This window comes from Eptesicus fuscus, chromosome 14 (genome assembly GCF_027574615.1).
Source record: "Eptesicus fuscus isolate TK198812 chromosome 14, DD_ASM_mEF_20220401, whole genome shotgun sequence".
Classification (NCBI taxonomy): domain Eukaryota; kingdom Metazoa; phylum Chordata; class Mammalia; order Chiroptera; family Vespertilionidae; genus Eptesicus; species Eptesicus fuscus.
Window position 1 is genome coordinate 31,510,192 of NC_072486.1, and position 7,309 is coordinate 31,517,500.

Sequence of the window (7,309 nt, forward strand, 5' to 3'; positions counted from 1 at the left end):
AGAGCTCCCATATAATCTGTCCTTAAACTATTTTTCTCGTCTTTTCTCATCCTGTTGCTCCTTTTTAGACTTTCTACTTCCAAGTCAAACTGTCTCCTCACAATTCCTACAATAAATCCCACAATTTGCTCCTTAGTGCATCCTATGTAATAAAGATGTAATATGCAAATGGTCGTTATGTCATGTAATGACCAGATCACGCATCAGCAGGAGGGTGGGGCAGCGAGCTACAAGCAGGCAGTGGAGAGCTACAGGAGGGGGCAGGGCAGTAAGCTATGAGGGGGGCGGGGGGAGCTACAGGAGGGCAGGGCAGCGGGCAGAGAGCTACAGGAGTGCGGCAGCGAGCTACTGGCGCACAGATTCGTGCGCAGGGCTACTAGTTTGTCCATAGTGTTCCCACTGTGTGGAACACCTTCCTGCTTCATGCCCTACTGCTGTTCCATCTGTTGAAATCCTACCCATACATAAACTTTCTATTTCCCCCATGAAGCCACCCTGGGAACTACCAGGGAGAGGTCAGTGTTCTCTCTGCTTACCTGTTAACTTGTACCTTTATTGCAGTTATGAATGCATTTCACATGCTGATAAATTGAATTCATGTCTTATCTAATCTATGATGCAAATAAATGCTCATGTTTTATAGATCACTTTCTCCCCCAGCAATGCTTAACAAAAATTGGGGGTGCAAATATTTTTTGATTTATGAATAAATTCAGCTATGTTTTCTTTCCTCCCAAGTATCCTAAATTCAGTGCACTACAAATTGTGAATTGCATATTTTTCATTTATTAACTAGCTATTCTATGGCTTACTCGTGTTTCTCTGATTACTTTTTTGTTGTTGTTTTTGTTAATCCTCACACGAGGATATTTTTCCATTGATTTTTAGTGGGAGTGGAAGAGAGAGGGAAAGACAGAGAGAAACATTGATGTGAGAGAAACATATCGATTGGTTGCCTCCTGCATAAGCCCTGACCAGGGCTCGGGCTGGGGAGGAGCCTGCAACCAAGGCACATGCTCTTGACTAAAATTGAACCCGGGACCCTTTGGTCCAAAGGCCAACGCTTTATCCACTGAGCCAAACCAGCGAGGGCTCTCTGATTACATTGTAAGAAGTTATTTTAAACTTACAAAAAAGTTGCAAGTATAATACAAGGAACCCCTGTGTACACTTTACCCAGATTCATTCATTGTTTATATTTTGTACCAATTGCTTTATGCATTCTGTGTGTGTGTGTGTGTGTGTGTGTGTGTGTGTGTGTGTGTGTGTGTTTGAACCATTTGGAGACATTGTGTCCCATTCCTAAGAACAAGATTATTCTCTGACACAACCATAGCATAATAATCAACATCAGGATATTTTACAATGATACTTTATTCCTATCTAATCTATAGTTCATATTCAAATTTCATCAATTATTCCAGCAGTGACAATTATAGCTATTTCCACTCCCTGCCCCAGTACAATAAATAGTCTAGGATCCCCTATAGCATTTTGTTGTCTTGTCTCTCTCACTTTCTGTAATCTGAAACCATTACTGAGTCTTATCTTTCTTGATTTCTGAAAAGCATACACTTATTATTTTGTAGAATGTCCCTTAAATTGGGTTGTGGGATGTTCTTTAATGATTAAATCAAGGTTATATGTTTTTTACCCAAATAACACATACAATGTTATGTGCCTCTCAGTACATTTTATCAGGAGACACATGGTATCAATTTGTCCAGTACTGGTGATAACTTCGATCATTTCCTTAAGTCTGCCACGACTTTCCACTATGAAATTGCTGTTTTTCCTGTTTGATCAATTAGCAATTTGTGGGTAAAACATTTAAATGTGACTATATAAAAATCCTGATCCCCCGTCACACTTTTACCCACCAGTTTTAGCAGCAATCAGTATTCTTTCTAGGCTTATTAGTTGATCTTCTACTGAAAAGAAGGCCTTTCCTTTCTTATTTACTTATTTATACCAATATTGACTGGTAGATTCTTATTTTAGTCAATAATTTTGATTATTTATTTTGATGTTCAGCCAATCAAAGCCCCTTCAAGCTAGCTACTGTGTCGCTTTTACCTGTTTCATTTTTTTTTTTTTTTAACATCTCCTTACTTTCTGGCACAGGATGTTCGAGGCTGACTGTGTACTTTTTCTGCTTCAACTCTAAATTTTCTTCAAGGAGCCCTGATTCCTTTAATGGTGGATGGTATTTCGAAACAGATCTTGGAGCCTAGCATGTTTGTTCTAGTGGGTATCATTTTTTTCTAAGTCTTCTTAGTAGACAAAGCTAGAAAATATATGCTTGTGTGTGTATAGAAACATGCACATATATCTTAGTTCTGTACCGTTCTGTTAATATTTTTTTAGATATTTATTGATTTCAGAGAGAAATCATAAAAATTGTTTCTCCTTTCTATATTGTTTCTCCTTTCTATATTTGTAACTCCCTTCTCCAACGGTGAGAAACCTGGTTTCACTTTTACTCAGTATATACATATATATGTATATGTATATTCATTCGCTCAAGTCTAGAATACATAGAAAGTAGTTTCAGAATTACTGGCCTATACCATTGGAAAAAGCAAACTCCTAACTAGAGTTCAATATTTGTTTACTTTTTGAGATACAGTGTACATACAATCAAGGGAACGAATCCCAAGGGTGTATCTTAAGTTTTGACAAATGCACGTATCTATGTGACACATATCTCAAGGCAGAGGATATTTCCATCATTTAGTTTCCCAATTCCTTCCCCACCCAACCCTACTGCCAAGAGGCAACAACTTTTCTGACTCATTTAAACATAGTTTAGTTTTACCAGTTCTGGAACTTTATATAAATAGAGTTATACAGTATATACTCGTGTGTGTGTGTGTGTGTGTGTGTGTGTGTGTGTGTGTGTGTGTGGCTTCTTTCACTTACCCTCATGATTTTGAGATTTATCTACATTTTTACATATGTCAGCTGGTCATTTCTTTTTATTACTGAGCAGCATTCCCCTGTGTAATTGTAACACAATCTGTTTATCCAGTCTTCTGTTGATGGACATTTGGGTTCCTTCCAGTTTTCAGCTATTATGAATACAGAACATGGCTATGAACATTTTTGTACCAATCTTCTTAGTGGACAATTTGCTTTTATGTTTTGGGGGTAAAATCTTAGCAGTAGAATGGCTAGACCATTGGGTAGGTATCTATTTAATAGTATGAAAGACTGCCAAACACTTATTCTAAAGTGGTTGTGCCATTTTCACTAACATCTGCATGATATGAGTGTTCCAGTTGCTTCATGTCCTTGTCAACATTCTGAGTTTTCATTCAGTTGTAGCTATTGTAATGGATGTTTAGTAGTACCTTATTGTGATTTTAATTTGCAATTCCCTGGCGGCCAGTAATGAAAGCTTTTTTAATGTGTGCCTTGGTCATTTATGTATCTTTCCTTAGGAAGTTTCTCTTGAAGTCTTGTGCCGATTTTAAATTTTGTTTGTTTCTTTTTTATTATCGACTTGTGGGAGCTCTTAATATATTCAGAATGTGAATTCTTCCACCAGGGTCCAGCACATGCACCGTTCTCTTCTCTCAACATTGTCCTTTAGCCAATAACAATAGCTTCCTGGGTAGTTGCTTTCTCACCTAATCTAGGAAATATAGACTTAAGTAATCTAGTAAATCAGTCTCATTTTTTTTTATCAGTGTGCCATGATGCTTACAGAAGTAAAGGTAATTGGCATGCTTGTCTTTGCCTCTCCCCTTTATTTATTTATTTGGTTCATTTATTCAGTGTAGATCTTTTGAACTTCTATTATAAGCTTCCTCACGGTGGGCCATCAGATAAATAGTAATTGGCTTTTGTGATCACATTTCATAACATTTGGGAACATTGTAGAGCTTAGACAGGGCTGAAATTTAAAGGTACCTGTGTTCAGCCCATAAAACACACACACACGTGACAGTGCCCTCGCCCTCCTCCTTGGAAGAATTGGAAAGCTGCCTTGGAGATCTCATTACTGGGAGCTCTGGGCTATTGTGGAGAGGAATCATAGCGCTCCTTCCTACCACTTTCTGTTTAGGATTCATTTCCCCAAGGTTAGCCATTTTCCTTTGCAGTCTAATATTTATCCCTTGGAGGGAAATATTGAAAATGCTCTCATTTTTCTTAGTGCTTAGACCTTTCGTGCGTAGCCGTTGTAGGACTTCCTCTCCCATTAACAGGGCCTGCATGGGGCCTGCGGCGGCTTCCGTGGTAAGAATGCGCTATCTGTAATTAGGGTGTAGGTGATGATGTGCCCCTAGCAGTCAGCAGCACGCAACCCTGACAGTGTGTGTTAGGAAAAAATGTGTTGGATGACTGTTGTTATCTAATCCATTGCAGCTGAGCAAGAATAATGGCAGGCACAGGCCCTGGAAGAGTTGCTTTCTGCAGCGTCTCTCCCACAAGGGCCTGTGAAAGATGCTTGGAGTTTGTGGTGGGAGCTCCCCATGGCTGACAGGGCAACAGCATTTTGTTTGGAGTGTGGACATGCATTGCATTTGTATTAACTTCTTTTGAAAGGCAAAGTGCAAGTACATCATGAAATAAACAACATGCACAGAGACATTGATTTTTGTTTCATCGGGGGGCACAGAGGCCAGGTCTGTTCTCTGCTCTGGTGTTCACGTGGGGGCTGAACTTTAGCCTGCAGCTCTTCTGCATTCATTTTGGAAACGAGGACATCCTTCCTTGGTTGTCCCCACCGTCTAGGAAAGAGGGACATCTGTTGTCATATCCATTATTTATCGGTGAGAAACTGTTTTACTTCATTATCTCCTCTGCTGCTGAACGCCTGGCTCGGCTTTCTCCCTTTTGAAAGGACAATAGGACTCGATGCTGTTAAGACGTTTTAATTAGTGAGCTCCGGGCACAGCCAGCACCTCACACTTAGCTCTTTAGATGGCTTTGTAGATAAGAACCTCTACAGCAAAACGGGAGGCCTGGGAGCACGCATGCTTCCTTAGAGCCATGTTCAACACAGCGGCTGAGCCGAGGACGGATTTTCTCCACACTCTTCTCCCTGTCTGACCCTTTCCAGGCTACTCCATGTGGTTCCTTTGCATTGTACCTACCCCCGCGTAGCACAGCTCGCATTCTGAGAGAATGCTTTATTTATTGCTTTATTCTCAGGGCTCCAACTCCTTCACTTTAAAACAAGGCATTTGAACCACGATGAGCTTTCAGGCCCCATGGGGCTCTAAATTCAGAATCCTCCACGGATGTTCAGGTTCCGGCTGTTTGTAAGCCATAGCGTTAGAAACCTAGGCCCCATGGAAAGTGGCCCTTGGCTAGTTCCGTGCATGCATGGCCTTGGGGAAAAGGTGCCATCAGCTGGTCCCTGCAGTGTTCACCTGTCTTGGCCTTCATAATAAGGCAGGGCTGGGCCTTCCAACACCCCGCCTCTTCCTTATCCTGCCTTGAAAATAAACTGGGTGGTATTTCTCTCTTGGCATATTAACCTGTGCTTTCCAAAACTTTCTAGTTTTCAAAATGCTTTCGTTAGTTTATGTCACTCTGTGCGATTATCTGGCCAGATGGTTTTATTCTCTTTTGAGGAGCACAGCCTGTCCTCTCAACCATTATTGGTACATGCTGAGGCAGGAGGTGAGGACCTGTTTCTAATTCCTGATGTTAAGGGTATCACGTGGTGATGTGTAACAGCACTAAGAGAGACCCTTCCTGATTCCCCTTTGCTATGGAGACAACTCACAATGGAGACCATAAGGAGAGGCATTCCATATATTTTACACCAGAGAAATGCCACATGTTACCTATTCCACAAAGAAGGCCCTACTGAGAAAGGATGGGCCTATAGAATTGTGTAAGTCCCAGTTTACCCATCTGTGTAGGAATGGGAAGCCTCTGGGGAGGTCTAGGTTGTGATGCAGTACTTGCCTCTCTTCCTCCTCTTGGGACGCCCATTCATCATGTTTCCTTTTCTAAAACCAGTATCTTCCCCCCCCCCCCAGCCCCCAAAACCAGGCAGAAGGTCTAGTCCAGCCTGTAGCACATGAGGTTTTGAAGGAGTGTGGTTCATTTCTCACCTGCAGTTATTGTCGGATGGCAACTCACAGAAGTTTTCCCAAGCTGTACTGGAGTGAAGAGCTGGGGATGGGGCACTTCAGTGTGGAGAGGGTGAAGTTATCTAGCCCCACATGCCAAAGCTTCCCAACATGCCCCCAAACTGGAGGACAGGTGGGCTGGAAATGTCATGCAGGAGTTGGTTGAGTGGGAGGCATTGTTGGGCTTCCCTGGGAGATGTACCCCGCTAAGTGAGGAGGTACATGCCTGATGAGGGAGCGCCCTGGTGGGGTCTAGCAGAGATGCAAAAGCTCCCTTCTCAGCATCTTGCATGTTTTTGTGGAGTGAACAGTGCCTGCTATCATGCTCGCCCACACCAAGAACACTTGGGTGGTAGACGGCTTCATCTTTAGCATCCATTTAGGGCAAGCCCACCATGCTGATGGCAACAATTATGTGTTGCTGGCATCAGATCGAGAAGTAGCAGTGGCAGACACAATGGGGACTACTGCTGCGTAAGCAGACTCCACCCATCTTCCCTCCACACCCACGCTTCCTCCTTGCTGTCCTCAACAGAGCCATTGTGTGGGGCAGGGAGGAAAGAGAGCAGGCACGCCCGCGCCATCCCAGGATTGGACTTGTAACTGTGACAGGTGCAATCTGTGTTAGGAGGGAGAGGCACCCTGGCTTTGAGCTGGATTTTTAATCTAGAAGTGACTGGAAACATTATTGGATTGAACGGAGATATCTGTAATTGGCAAGTTAGTTGGGCCTTTGTCCAGCTGGATCATTGGCTTCTTGGTTGGTAACATTGAATGAAAAAGTAAATCTCTGTGTGGAGACTCTTCAGCCAGATCTGACAGAATGGATTAGCACTGACTTGTAGCTCTGGTGGATCACAGTTTACTATTAAGTTCAGATGTGGATAGAAAATAAAGCTGTTTCATTTTTCGTAAGTGAGTCTACTCAATCTGTCTAGCAACACATCCATCCCTTTTGGGATGTTAGCTTAACCAAGGGAGCCTTAGAAACACCTGTCTCACCATTAGCCTGCGTACTCTCCTTTGCTCCTCACAATAATTTGGGAGCCTGATGTGGTGGGCTTTCTGCCTCTTCCAGCTGGACCAAGTTTTCCTTTATGTCATTTTCTGGCAGAATGGCTTCCAGGGAGCCTACTTTGTGGAAGACAAAAATACACAACACGCTGTTATCCCTGTCACACCTGATCTCACTTAATCCTCCCCTTTTCTAGATGAAG